This window comes from Equus caballus, chromosome 15, assembly GCF_041296265.1.
Source record: "Equus caballus isolate H_3958 breed thoroughbred chromosome 15, TB-T2T, whole genome shotgun sequence".
Classification (NCBI taxonomy): domain Eukaryota; kingdom Metazoa; phylum Chordata; class Mammalia; order Perissodactyla; family Equidae; genus Equus; species Equus caballus.
The window spans coordinates 89,845,966-89,861,978 of record NC_091698.1 but is presented as its reverse complement, the minus strand read 5'-3'; the positions used below and the strand labels follow the sequence as shown (position 1 = coordinate 89,861,978).

Below are 16,013 nucleotides of genomic sequence, written 5' to 3'. Positions count from 1 at the left end.
GTAGCCTCTACTCATCTTTTCATGATTATCTTCTCTTAATTTTTAAGACTTTTTTAAAGGAAAAAGATATTTCAGGTACTTAAAGTGACCAGTAGCATTTTTTGGAGGCTGCCTGATATTGTACCTCATATATGATTTAACGTGAATGAACAAATATGATCATGTCATTCATTCTTTAGTTTTTGCCTGCACTTTTTCTTTTCCTTCATTTGCTTGGATTTCCCTCCCTTTCTTTTTTTCCTATTCATTTGATTCTTCCACCCCTGCCATAAGGTAGGTCATGACAACAGCCAAGATTTTCTCCCTGTGCATGCAGTTCAGTGCATGATTGAATATAATTATGTAGATATATAAGTACAATGTACATATTTTTGTTATATGTTTTAGAAAAATAAGATCATATATCATTTTCTGCATTTTGCTTTTCTCACAGCATATCTTAGAAATCTAAGGTAAATAATGTAGTTCTATTTATTCTTTTAAATGTATGCATAATTTTTAACAGTATGAATGTATTTTAATTTTCAGCAACTTCTCTGTCTTTGTGGTTTATGCCACCTTGAATATAGCTGCAGTACACATCTGTGTATGTCTATCCTTATGTAGGGGTAACTGTGTTTCTCCAGGATAGATTTTTAGCAGTGATATTGCTGGGTAAAAAAATGTATTTTTTAATTTTGATAGATATTACCATATTGCTTTCAAAAATAATAGCTAAAATGTCAGTGAGCATCAGTACATCAGCTACATCACCATTAGTAGCTTCTTAAACATTTCTGCCTCTGTGAGGGGTATAAAGTGATTTATTATTTTAATTTTAATTTCCTGACTACTAGAGAATTTGAAAAACTTTTTATGTGTATATTGACTCTGAATTTATTCTTCTATGAATTTTCTTTTTTTTCCCCAGTAATTTTATTGAGATCATAATGGTTTATAACGTTGTATAATTTCAGGTTTACATTATTATTTATCAATTTCTGAATAGACTTCATTGTGCTCACCACCAGTAATCTAATTTTTGTCCGTCACCATAAGTATGTGCCCCTTTATACCTTGCCCCATCTCCCAAACCCATTCCCATCTGGTAACCACTAATCTGTTCTCTTTATCAATGTATTTGTTATCTTCCACATATGAGTGAAATCATGCAGTATTTGTCTTTGTCTGGCTTATTTTGCTTAACATCATACCCTCAAGATCCACCCATGTTATTGTGAATGGGATTATTTTCTCTTTTTTATGGCTGAGTAGTATTCCACTGTATGTGTATACCACATCTTCTTTATCCATCCATCCATAGACGGGCACTTGGGTTGCTTCCATGTCTTGGCTATTGTAAATAATGCTGCAGTGAACATAGAGGTGCATAAATCTCTTTGGATCATTGATTTCAAGTTCTTTGGATAAATACCCAGTAGTGGGATAGCTGGATTGTAGGGTATTTCTATTTTTAATTTTTTGAGAAAAATCTCTGTGGTGTTTTCCATAGTGGCTGCACCAGTTTGCATTCCCACCAGCAGTGCATGAGGGTTGTCTTTCTCCACATCCTTTCCAACGTTTGTTGTTCTTTGTCTTGTTAATTATAGCCCTTCTGACAGGTGTAAGGTGATATGGTGATATGGTGATATCTCATTGGAGGGTTTTTCTTTTTCGTGAAGAAGATTGGCCCTGAGCTAACATCTGTTGCCAATCTTCCTCTTTTTTTTTTTTTTTCCCTCCCTAAAAGCCCCAGTACATAGTTGTATATCTTGGTTGTAAGTCCTTCTAGTTCTTCTATATGGCATGCCACCACAGTGTGGCTTGATGAGCAGTGTGTAGGTTTGTGCCCAGGGTCTGAACCAGCAAACCCTGGGCTCCCCAAGTGGAGAGTGTGAACTTAACCACTATGCCACTGGGCCGGCCCCTCGTTGTAGTTTTGATTTGTGTTTCCCTAATAATTAGTGATGTTGAGCATTGTTTCATGTGTCTGTTGGCCATCTGTGTATCTTCTTTGGAAAAACGTTCATATCCTCTGCTCATTTTTTGATTGGGTTGTTCGTTCTTTTTTGTTGTTGTTGAGCTAATTTTAATTTTTGCACTTAGTATAAGATGGTAACCCTTTGTCATTCAATTTACAAATTTTTTGTATAGAAAAAAATATATTATAACAAAGTTTTAACTCTTCATGCAATTAAACCTATCTGTCTTTTGTTTTTGAGACTGAGTTTCCTAGATGTAATTAAATCGGTCTCCCTCACACATGGATTACATTCTTCCTTGTTCCTTCCCTCCCCTTTTTATTTTGTGAACTTTCTGTTGGCTGAGCTTTGCATTTAAGTCTTAATCCATCTGTAATTTAATTATTTTAATAAACTTTCTAAAATTGAAGGATAATATATACACAGTTAAGTGCAGTATTAAAGAATTATCGCAAAGTGAACAAAGTTGTGTAATCACCAGCCAGTCACTCAACAATTCCTGTCCCTTCTTAATTACTAAGCTGACTGTTGCCTTCCTGCTTCTCTTCTTATTTTTGCCTCCTAAGCTGGATCCCGCAACATTGTAGTTCAGTTTGTTGGTCATTGACCTTAATATAAATAAATTCATGTTATATGTATTTTTTTGTATTCAATATAATTCGCTATCGGATATCTTAACGTTTTGTTTGTTTTGTCTACCTGATGGTGTGTAGCAGTTCATTCATTCTGCTTCATATATGGTATTCCATTGTGTGAATATGTGACTCCTTATCCATTCTACTGTTGATGGATATTTGGGTTGTTTTCAGTTTATGGCTATGTGGAATAATGCTTCTATGAACGTTCTTGTACATTACTCTTGATGCATTTGTATGTACATTTCAGTTGGATATATATTTCAGAGAGAAATTGATGGCTCATAGAGCATATAGATGTCCAGCTTAAGTAGGTCATTAATTACTGCCCAAAATGTTTTCCAAAGTGGTAACACCTGTTTTACACTTCCACCAGTGGTGTAAGAGTTTCAGTTACTACGCATCTTCATCAACACTTAGCGTTGTCTGTCTTTTTTATCTTAGTCATTCTGATGGGTAGGTAGTGGTGTCTCATTGTGGTTTTAGTTTGCATTTCTCTGATAACTAATGAAGTTGAACAACTTTCCGTGTTTATTGGTCACTTAATTCTTCTCTTATGAATTGCTCCTTCTTGGCCACTTTTCTATGAGGTAGATGTTTTCTTATTGATTGTAAAAATTATTTATATATTCTGAATACATAAAGGCCCTTTGTTGCAAATATCTGTTCCACTTAGTGGTTTGCTTTTTTACTCTTAATGTGGTAGTTTATTATAGTTATATTTTTTATTAACAGAAACTCTAAATTTTAATTTGTTCAATTTATACATTTATTTTTCTTTATGTTTGGTGCTTTTTGTGTCCTATTGAAATCTTTACATGCCTCAGGTTCATGAAAAAAGTTTCCTAGAAGAATTTTATTTTGCTTTCAAGTTCAATGTACAATTCAGTTAAAGTTAATTTTTGTATAAGATATGAGAAATGGGTCAATATTCACTTTTTACATATAGATAATTCAGTTGACTCAGTTGCATTTATTGAAAAAGACGTTTACTTGCCCCACTGCACTGTTGTATCCCCTTGGACATAAATCAAGGGTTTAATATAAACATGGGTTGGTTTCTGGACATTCTCTTTCTCTCATTGGCCATACCATACTGTCTTAATTACTCTAGCTTTATACTAAGTCTTGATATCTGCCAGTATAAGTCCACTAGCCTTTTTGTTGTTAAGATTGCCTTAGCTCTTTTTGCCTTTTGCATTTCCGTAAACATTTTAAAGTTAGCTTTTTAATTTTCTAAAAATTTTCTAAAAATATGCTGTTGTGATTTTCATTGAGATTTCATTGAGTCCATAGATCTTTAAAGAAGAATCTTTATAATATTGTGTTCCAGTCCATGAATATGATATGTTCTTACATTTACTTAGATCCTTTAAAATTCTTTAAAAAATACTTTATAATTTTCAATATAGAAGTATTGTACATCTTTAATTAGATATATCCTTGGTATTTGATGTTTTAGATGCTATTGTTTATGGTATAATTTTTAAAATTTTATTTTTAGTTCATTTTACATTTTTATATTGATTTGGTTTCTAGTGATCTTGCTACCTTTGTTCATTGATTTCTAATAAAGTTGCTTCTGAAAAATAAGTTTATTTTCTTCCTTTTTCATTCTTATATCCTTACATTATTTTCTTTAATGCATTTGATTTCTGTAAGTGTGGAATAGAAGTAGTGATTGTGAGCATCCTTGTGTCATTCCCAATCTTGGAAAAAACTTTTAATATTTCAGCATTCACCAAAAATCCAAAAACAGGTTTTGGATTTTTTCCTCTATAATCATTATAAAGATTTGCCTACACCTTTTCTTTCTTTGAATAACCTTAGAGGTTTGATGTTAAGGTTAAATTGGTCTCATAAATTGGAAAATATGTTTTCATTTCTATTCTCTGAAAGACTTTGTATAAGATTTGTGTTACACTTTCGCTGCATATTTGGAAGAATTCACCAGTGAAGCCGTATGAAACTGAAGATTTCTTTGTAGGGAAATTTAAAAATAGAGATTTCATTTTAAAAAATAACAGGATCATTCAGATTCTCATTGTGTCAGATTTGATAAACAGTTTTCTCCAGTTTTTGCAAATTTTCAAATTTATTGGTATAACTTTGTTCATAATGTTATCATCATCTTTTAAATGATTGTAGGATCTTTGTGGTCTTTTTAAATATTTTCTGATGTTGGCTGTTTCTTTTTGTGATAGAGATTATGAGTGTTTGGGAGGAAGACTACTGAGGTAAATTGTCATTTTCATCATGTTATATCAAGGGTACATGCTATTAATATGACTTATCACTAATGATGTAAAGTTTGTTCACTTGGCTGAGGCAGTGTTCATCAGATTTCTTCTGTGTAAAGTTGTTCTTTCCCCCCCCTTTCCATATTCTTTACAAGGAAGTCACTATGTGCATCCAATACTTAATGGGTGAGAAGTTATGCCCCACCTCTGAGGAAGGAGTACCTAGATAAGTTAGTTGAGATTCTTCTGTACAAGATATTTGTCTATTCTCTTCTGTTTAATTATTTGATCATTTATTTGTATCAGTATGGACTCATGGATATTTATTTGATACTTTAGGTTATAATCCAGTACTGTGTACTTTATTTTATTACTCAGATTGTTCCAGCTTTGGACATTGGGAGCTCTTTCAGTTGACTCATGTGTTTCTTTGACATAATCCCATTGTTTGTTTTTGAGCACTTTTTTTGCTTTTTGGCACTACGAGATGCTCTGAGTCCATCTTTTATATTCCCTGCCTTAACCATTTCTCCAAAGAGCTCTAGTTTCTTTTATTTGAGAATGTTATATTAGACATCAAGATTTGGGTGCTGGGTGAGTACATTATTTTTATGTCATTAAATTCTGCTCTTATTTATATTCCTTTTTATAAAGAAGGGTTTAATTTGCTGTTATTTTACTAACTTCTTGAGATGGATATATGTTATTTTCAATATCATTCAGTTTAAAATGTTTTCTACTTTCGATTTCCGTTTCTTTTTCAAACCATAAATTATTTAGAAATGTATTACTTAATTTCTAAACATTTGGGCATTTTCAAATTAGTTTTTCTGTTATTTATTTCTAGCTTAATTCTGTAGTGGTCAGAGAACATGCTTTAATAATTTATAGTCTTTCAAGTTTGTTAAGACTTGCTTTATGAGCCACATATAATCAATTTTGTTAATCTTGTATGTGCACTTAAAAAACTATGTACTATATGATTGTCGAGTGCAGTGTTCCAAATGTGTCATTTAGGTCATTTTTGTTAATTGTGCTGTTTGGATGTTTTACATCCTTACAAATTTTCTCTATTCGGGTTTTTATATTAGAGAGAGAGATGAGATTCTCTCACTTTGATAGTGGATTTGTCTACTTCACTTTTTAGTTACCATTATGTTTACATATTTTGAAGATATGTCATTAGGTGCATACACATTTGTATCTACCTGGTGGTTTCACCCCGTTGTCATTTTAAAAGACTCCTTTTTACCTCTGGGAGTGCTTCTTGCCTTAATGCCAGCTTTGTCTGATATTATTATAACCACACCAGCTTTTGGCTTTTGTTTGGTGAGTGTTTGGAAGATTTTCCATGTTATGCTTTTTCTCTCCTTTTACTTTCAAACTTACTTCGTCCTATTTAAGGTATGTCATATGCAATTTGTAGTTATTTTCTTCCTGTCTGACTATATTTTTCTTTTAAATGGAGTATTTATTCCATTGACATTTACATAATTAGGGATATATTTGTTTTGGTTTATATATACTATTTGTTTTCTATTTGTCCTACCTGTTTTCTTTGAATCAGTTTATTTTTTTATTACATTTTTCTCTGTATTAGTTTGTTATAATTATTTCACAGTTCCTTTGTTACCCAGAGATTATCAAATGTATCCTTGATTTAGTAAGAGTCTAAATTAAATTATTTTTCTACATCCTAGGCAATGATAGGGTCTTAGAACACTTTATCTCCATTTACTACTTCTTGCTTTTTGTGTTATTGCTGTCATGCATTTTAATCTCATGAAAAATTGTTTTGATGGTGTTAAACAATTACTTACCCACATATCTACCATTTCATTTGGTCTTCATTTCTTCCTATGTTGGTGTTTCCTTCTGGGATCTTTTTCCTTCTTTCTGAAGAACTCATTTAGAATTTCCTTTAACACATACCTTATGATGAGGAATTCTCCCATTTTTGTCTGTAAATGTATTTTGCCTTCAATTTTGAAGGGAATTTTCATTGGTATAGAATTTTAGAATAGTTATTTTGTAACTATAGAAGAGAATTTTAATTTTAGTGGAATTTTAGAATAGTTATTTTTTTCAAACTTTTGAAGATATTTTTCCATTATCTTGAGACTTCTTTTTATCGAGCAGTTAGCTGTAAGTATTATTGGTTTTCCTTTCAAAGCAATGTGCTTTTTTTCTCTTTGGCTGTTTTTAAGAATTTTTTATTTATCTTTTCTTTCAAAAGTTTTTCTGTGATGTGCCTGGAACATTTTTTTGTGGTCTGTAATTACCTTGTTTGGGATCTGTACCTCTTTTTCAATCCTTAGCTAGATTTTTGGCGGTCAGTTTTAGTAAATTATCAGTCACTATATCTTTAAAATTTTTTTGGCCCTTTGTCTCTCTGCTTCCCTTCTGGGATTGCGACTATGCTCATGTTAGAGGTTTTCGCTTTGTCACATATGTCCCATGGCATTTTCTTTGTTTTTCATCTTTTTCACTTTCTGTGCTTCAGTCTGCATACTTTTTACTGGCATATCTTCTGGTTTGCTAATCCTTTCTTTAGCTATGTCCAACCTAACATTACATCACGTGTTGAGTTCTTAAATACTGTATTGCATTTTCAGTTCTATTATTTTCATTTGAGTTTTTTCATTTTTTCCCATTCTATGTTAAAATTAATGCTTTGAACATGATAATCAGTTACTTTATAATCTATACTTAATAACTCCTTTTTCAGATTTGCCTCTGAGCCTGTTTTGTTTGTTGTTTTCTGTTGGTTTTCAGTCAGTGCTGTCTTCTAGTTTACTTTTGACTTACTATATGGAAATTATGGATGCTACCTTCTTTCAGATGATTTTCTTTTGTTTCTGGTAGGCAGAGAAGCCAGTGGCAGATCACCTCAATCTAGTCAGGCACTGAGATGTTTTGAAGATAGGCTACAGTTGTTTTGAGGGTTCAGTCTTACTAGTTCATTCTTCTTAATTGTAGCTCTCTGGGTCCCTGCCCTGTTGGGGGACCCTAAGCTTCAATATATCTCCCCGCCCCATTGCTGAAAGCTTTTGGACTCTCAGTTGCTGCTTTTGGCAACTGGCTGTCTCTTCTGGGTAAAGTTATACCAAGTTCCAGGCTCTTTGTTGTTGTCCTTTCTGTTTTCCTGGACTTTGGCTCTGCACGTTTTACTGCTTTGGTTGCTCTCTGATAGCTTCAAACAAATGTATCTGATATTTTGTTCATGTTCTCTAGATTTTCTTAGTATGACCCTTGATTCAAATCAACTTGGAATGCTACTACCAGCTATAATTTATTTTTACCTTTGGTATAAATAAGGGATACAATTTTAATTTTTTTTGCAGCTTGAAGGCGGAGTTTGCCAGGAGAGTTTATTAAATAATCCATTCTTTTCTTATAGAATTCAACTACGTTCTTTGCAGAGAATTCAACTTTGTAGAGAATTCAACTTTTTATAGAATTCAACTACAACCATTGCAATATATTAAATCATATATTCTGGAATCTGTTTTTGGATTTCTCTTCTGCTCCATTAATCTATTTATTGCTAAACAAATACCATTTATTTTTCATGGTTTTATAATGTGTTCTGATTTTCAGTAAGGCAAGTTCTTTGCCTCTGTATTATTCTTCCTCGTACGTTTCTCGAGTATTTATTCTTCCATGTAAACTTTAAGATCATGTTGTCCATTTTAAGAAAAAACCTTTTGGTGTTTTCATAAAAATTATATTGAATTTAGATCATATTTTGGAGAACTCAATATTTTTATGAAATTAAGTTATCTCTTCCATGAACATGGAAGCTTTTTTGGATTTTCTTAGTAGGAGGCTAAGCAAGCTAGACTGCTATTTCTTTTTGTATTATCAGATCTTAAATTATGTCTTTAAATGTGATTTCAACCTTATATTTATGTAGATCCTATATTGTTTTTGTTAAATATATTTTAACTATTGAAATGCAATCTTTTTCTTATTTCTACTTCCAGGTGTTTTTTGTGGGATTAAAGGATCTGTTGATTTTTTTTGGTATATTTTGTGTTCTGTTTTATTAGTGTATCAAATTATTTTGTTGATAATTTTTCTTGGTTATAAAATTATGTCACGAATAAAAGAAATATTTTAAAATAATCTTTAAATTTCTTTTCTTATAGCATGTGTTAAAATTTCCAAGAAAATTGTAAATAATATTAACTGTGAACACCCTTCTAGTTACTGATTTAAATTGAAAAGGATTTAATTTTAACATACAGGATGATATTTACTGTTTTCTTTTGGTTTTTTTTTTTGGTAAGGGGGATTGTCCCTGAGCTAACATCTGTTGCCAATCTTTCTCTTTTTGCTTGAGGGAGATTGTCCCTAACCTAATACCTGTGCCTGTATTCCTCTATTTTGTATGTGGGACACCGTCACAGCATGGCTTGATGAGCGGTATGTAAGTCCACACCCCAGATCTGAACCTGAGAACCCTGGGCTGCCAAAGTGGAGTGCGCAAACTTAACCACTATATCACTGGGCTGGCCCCTGCTATTGGTTTTTTAATACATAGTTTTTATTTATATTTAGTTTGTTTCTACTTATATTTTACTTAGAATTTTTATTGTGAAAGCCTACTGAATAATATTAAATACCTTTTCAGCACCTATTGATGTAGTCACACTGTCTTCCTCCTTTAATTTGTTGATGTGACCATTTATATTGATAGGTTTCCTGATTTTGAATCATCTTTACATGCCTGAAATAAATTCTGCTTGGTTAATTAGGTAAACCTCAGCTGTGGTGCCATATGGTCCAGCCTTTTAAAGTAAATGTTAAATATAACATACATAAAAGAGAATGTTTTACAGTTATATACAGTTTAAATAACTAATATAGAATAAAGTGAATGTCACCTTCTAAGACCAAGAAGTAGAACATTATTATATCACAGAAGCCTCCTAGGTGCCCTTTTCTCCAAAACAGAACCATTTTTCTAAATTTTGTGTTTATAATTAATTATGAAAATAATTTGTTTTTACCACCTACGTTTACATCTCTAAATAATACATTTTTAAATTGTATCTTATTAACCTTGTAAAATGGAATCCTACTCTGTTATTCTTCTGGCTTGTTTGGTCATTGTTAGGTTTTTTGAGGTTTATCCACTCTGATACATTTGATGGCTCGTTCATTTTCATGCTGTATAATATCATACTATATGGATATACCACAATTTTTCTGCCCCATTTTGTTTGTGGGCATTTGTGTTGTTTCTGGTTTTGGTATTCTACAAATAATGATGCCGTAACACGTTTTGTGTATATCTCTGATGGCCATGTGCAAGAGTGTGTCTTGGGTGTGTTCCTGGGACTACAGCTGCTAAGCCATATGGTGTGGCCATGCATAATTTTATTAGTTACTGCCAGACAGTTTTGCAGATTTTCAAAATTATACTCACACTAGTAGTTTATGAAAATTGCCATTTCTCCACATCCTCACCAACACTTAATACTGTTTGGCATTTAAATGTTTACTAATTTGGGAGTAAAATGAATCTCATTATAGTTGTTTAAACTTTTTATTTTGAAATAATTTTAAAAATTAAAGAAGTATTATAGGAATAAAATTGTTCCTCTTAACTCTTCACCCAGATTTCCTAGTTCACCATGTTTGCCCTATTCTCTCTCCCTCTGAGTCTGTATGTATTTGTGTGTGCAGTCCTGTGCTGCATAATGACGTTTCAGTCAATGATAAACTGCCTATATGACAGTGGTCCCTGCAGATTAGTACCTTATAGCCTAGGTCTGTAGTGGACTATACCATCTAGGTTTGTATAAGCACATTCTGTGGTTCGCAAAATGACAAAATTAACTAATGATGCATTTCTCAGAACATATTCCTGCTGTTAAGCGACACATCACTGTATATGTATGTGCGTGTGTGTATATAGTATGTGTGTATATATATATATATACACACACACACAGAAATGATTAGCTTCTGGTTATGCATTTTGCCATGAATTCCATAGGAATGACACTCTGTTCTTGTCTACTTATATCAGGAGGTGCACAATATTACTTTGTCCCATTACTGATGATGTTGACTTGTATCATTTTCTTAGAATGGTGTCTTCCAGGTTTATTTATAATAAGTTTAATGCTTATTGATTAATGCATAATTAAAAACTATTTTGTGAGGCTGTATATAAATAGCCTCTTCCTCAAACATTCACCTGCTGGTTTTAGCATCTTTAATGATTCTTGTCTAATCAAATACTACTTTAATGGTTGCCAAATGATGATTTTCTAATTCCATCATTCCTTCTACATACACAAATTTATTTATTTACTTATTCATTCCTTCATTCATTTACTTAGATCAGTAATTACTCATGGATTTTTCTTTCATTACTACCGTTAGGCATTTTGATGCCTAAGTTGTCACAGGATTGGCCAGTGTGAACCCCTTCAAGCTAATTTTTCTATTTTGATATGTCCCCATAATTATTTGAACCCTTCCTTACTTTAGGGTACCCCAGCCTTGGAATCAGCCTTTTCTCCAAGGAGCCCTGCTATTTGTTAGTGAAAAATAATAGCTATAAACTGAGATCTGGGCCTTGGTGTGTTCATTTATATTATTGCCTTTCTTCTATACTCTCTCAGTGGACAGAGTTATAAATATAAATATATATATAAAAAATATATATTCCTTGCTTATTACATATATACATATGTCAGTCTACATATACATTTATATTTATTTCCACATAGATTCATCTCTATATATTAAAAGTCATAAGTTTATACCGAACTCCAATTCTAGGCTTCCCCTTTTTCATATTTATGATTCTCCATCAGTGAGAAACCTGGCTCCCGTAATCCTCAATGTATTTACTTATTTGTTCAATCCCATTTTAAGTAACAATCCCCTGACTAGCAGGCCCTCTTTAGCATTTCAGTTCTTCAGACGTGGTGTCCACAAGACCTAATTCTCCTGTGTCTTTTCACTGTGGCTGTGTTCCCACTGTGGTTTTAATGGGCATTTCTTAGATTACAGATTATTCAGAGTTTTAATTTATTGGCCATTTATGCTACCACTTTTGTAAGATTCCTATTCCTTCCCCCCCCCCCCCACCTTTTATTGGATTGTTGTCATTTTCTTATTGATTTTGTATATAATACTTTCTCCTTAATTTGCGTTGCAGTTGTTTTCTAGATTCATTGGTGTTCTTGAATCTGTAAATTGATGTCATTCATAAATCTGGAAAATTCTTGCCATAATCTATTTCAGTATTTCTTTTGCTCCATTCTCTATTCCTTTGGGAACTTCTTTTAGATGTAAATTCAATGTTCTCATTTTAGAACCTATTTCTTTTAAACTGCCTTCTTTACTTTTCATTTCTTTGTCTCCGTTCTGGATAATTTCTATCAGTCTGTCTTTTTGCTCACCAGTTCTTTCTTCAGATGTTAAAACCAAGCCATTCAGCTTTTGTCTCCTGTTTAAGAACTATTTGACTACTGTAGGGGAGGCAGACATTTCATTTACCCACTCTGGGTTCTTCTGGCTGGAGAATGAATTAAATTCACATGAGACAGAATAACAGGAGAAAATTAAACAAAGCTTTATAATATGTATACATGGGAGAGGCTCAGGCAACCTGAGCAACTCACCAAAATAGCCAAAGCCACCACCTTAAATATCATCTTCAGCTAAAGACAAAGGAGGATGTTGGGGGTGGGAGAAGTCAGTTACAGGATGTTACCAGACAAGTACAGTAAACAGGAGTAAGATTATTATGCAGATTTAAGTCCTTGCCTTCCGCATTGATTGAGAGTTTCCAGAGATAAGGTCATCTCCCCTTCTTCCTGGTACAGAGAGGCAGACACCTTTACAGATGGAGATTTCCTTTACAATGTAAATGTCTCTTAACAAAGGGTAAGTAAACTCTACTTTTCAGGGTTTGTTTCCTGTCTGCAGTTTTTTTAAAAGTAACCAGCCCAAGATAATCCTCATGCCAAAGAGACATATCTTGGGGTGGCCAGTTCCAGTCCCCCACACTACTCTATTACCACAAAGGTAATCTAGAGTTTGTTTCTAAAATCCTTGTTGTGCTACCTTTCACATTTATGTCTGAAATAAATTTTTTAGTATGCTGTGAGGTAGAGTTCAAGATAGATATTTTTGTGTATGGATAGTCACTTGACCAGTGCTGTTTATTGAAAAGCACATCTTTTTTCTCTTCCATTATAATAAATGCAGTCAGCTGACTGTATACTTGTGGGTCTGTTACTGAGCTCTCTATTGTCTTTCATTCGTCAGTTCATCTTCTTGCCAATACCAGATGGAATTAACCACTCTAGCTTTGTACTAGATCTCAATAAATAGTATAAAACTGGAGGCAGTTTTGTTCTTCAGGATTGCTTTGGCTCTTGTTGGATCCATTGTGATGTTTATTTCTAGGATTACTACTAGGTTCTGTTTAAAACCAGCTTACTATTTATTCTTATTTTTTGAGATTCTCTTTTTTTCCTTTTGCTCTCTGTCACATCTGACCCCATCTCTCACCATTTCCATTTCTCTCCTTGTCTTTCTCTCTCCTGGTTTCTCTCTCTATCCCTCCACCATCTTTCCCCCATCTACCCTTTTTTCCTCTCCTTTTTCCATAAATAACGCTTCAATGAATATTTTCTTACATGTTCCAGGGAAGGATCTTTGTCATAATTTTTAATATATATAAATGAATGGAATTTCTGAGAAAGAGAATACATATATTTATGTTTACTGACAGGTGTTATATTGCTTTGCAGAATGGCTGCACAAGTCTGTGCTCCTACCAGCAGTGAATGATCATTTCTCTATCTTTACATTCCCACTAATACATGACATTGCCCAACTTTCATTTTGTTAGTATTAATGGCATTATAGTAATAAAATGTTTTAATTTTATTTCTCTTATTACTACTTTTGAGGATATTTTTTATGCTTGTTAACCTGTATATATCCTTTTCCTATTTTACTATTTCATGTCTCCCCCATCCCTCTGCCCCCTTATTGATTTGCTTGAGTTCCTTGTATATTCTGGGTCAAAAATATCCAGTAGAACTTTCTGTCATGATAGAAATATGTTATTCTGGTATGTCCAGTACAGGGACCAGTAGCCACATGTAGCTATTGAGCATAGTAACTATTGGCTACCATGACTGAGGAATTGACTTTTTAATTTTAATTGATTTAAATTTAAATCGTCACATGTAGATAGTGGCTCATGCACTGGATAGTGCAGCTCTAGATCTTACTTCTTTGTCATTTTGGGGCACTGCAAATATCTTCTTATCAGTGGTGTCGTACTTTGTACAAAAATGCTTAATTTTTATGTAACAATATATAATATTTTGCTTTATGGTTTATGCTTTAGAATTTTCATCATGCATATCTCCTTTAGTCCTTTGGTTAAGATTCTCTAGTGTATTCACACGTGAATGGAATTGCAGGACCATGGAGTATGGGCATACTTAATTTCAGAAAACATTGCCAGATTGCTCTCCAAATGGCTGCACCAGTATATACTCTCTCAGGGAAAGTTCCTTTCTTCGTCTCTTTGCAAGCCCCTGACATTATTTGACTTCCTAATTTTTGTTGTAAATGTACTCTGGCTTCTCCCTCTTTTTTATATAGAGGGCATAGTGATGGATATTTGCAGTGATAGCTCAAAGTCCTCAAAAATGTTTGCATTTTGTTTTTTATATCCCATTTTAGATAGATTTTTGTTGGGAAACTGAGGTAACTTGGATGTTTTAGGCAGGCACAAAAGAAACAAGAAAAGTTTTATTACGAGACTTTGGAACAGTAAGCTTTCATGTGAATTATTTCTGGACTGTGTGAATCAGGAATTCAACAAACAAATATTGTACTGCCTGATTGCTCTATGTTTGTTCTCCAGACTAAACCCATGATGATAAGGTTCCCTAATCCCATGCTAGAGTTACCTGCCCACCTATAAAAAACTGTCCTCCCTTACACTCTGAATATTACCCTCAACTGAAGGTAGAGGCTCTATTCCTTATAAGGGGCCAAGAATCTTTATAAAGTTAACTGTTTACTCAGCAAACATTTATTAATTGAAATCCTGCCCCATCTCCACCCTAGACAGTTCTCAGACTCAAATGTAATTTATTTGTTGATATAACTGATTCTATGTTTATTTCTTGAGGATAGAGAATATCACCTCAATTTTTAATGCTTTGTATAGGGCTCAGTATATATTAAACATTCAACAAATATGTGTTGATCTAAACATATACCATTCAGCAGAAATTATATTAGCCACAATATATCTATCATTCTTTTGTTTTTCAGCTTTGAGTATACTTTTTTGTCTAATTATTTTATTGAAGTCTTCTCTTCGTCAGCAAACTTGACCTACCTTATCTCCTAAGAAGAAAGCATCACATGGTGTGCTTAGATTTTTAGTGTGTAGAGTACAGCCTTTAATCATTCATTAACTGATAATATTATTTTATCAGCACATAAAGTTTACATCGTGAGTTTTACAGCAGCCAGCTAGAGCAACAAATGTGGCCAAGTTCAGAAATGTCAATCTCAAGTCATTTAAAACGTTACTTATCTGCAATGTGTTTTTACTTGACTGTTTTACGTAATTGAGATGTTAATAATGTGATTTAATATTTGGAGTAGTTTTCCTGAATATGAAATAAAATTATTAAATGTAATTTGTTTTTGAAAAAAATGACATTGTTTTGTTCTTCCATAATTTGGCTTTCTGGTCATATCCCCACCATTGTCTTTCTGGCCTTTGTCACTTTATGTACTTCCTAGTTATCATCACTGATTCTCTTCTCCTACTGTCCCGCTCAGTCTTATATATTGCTTGTTTTCTGTTATTTTTTATTAATTTGTCTTGTCACTCTACTACTAGAACTGAAAACTTCTGTACAGTGACTGAAACTTTTAATTTCTTTATACACCACATTGCCTGGGATATTATGGTCAACGCGTAGGCGGAGCTTTGAAACTAATCAATTATAAAATTTACCCACCCATTCAGAATTATTCTGCCATAAATTTGCCATATATTCAGCTCGTTCTGGTAGATTGTATTGAGTGAGCCATTTCCCTTTTCCTATTGATCAACAACGGAAATTAGAAAACACTTGTTTGCGGTTTATATCTCCATTTCT

At 33.0% G+C, this 16,013-nt stretch overlaps 1 protein-coding gene across 1 annotated transcript in view; it reads left to right on the top strand.

Annotated features, from left to right (window-relative positions):
* The window catches only part of TDRD15 (tudor domain containing 15), a 106,349-nt gene that overhangs the window by 41,629 nt on the left and 48,707 nt on the right, over positions 1-16,013 (top strand). The window lies entirely within an intron of this gene.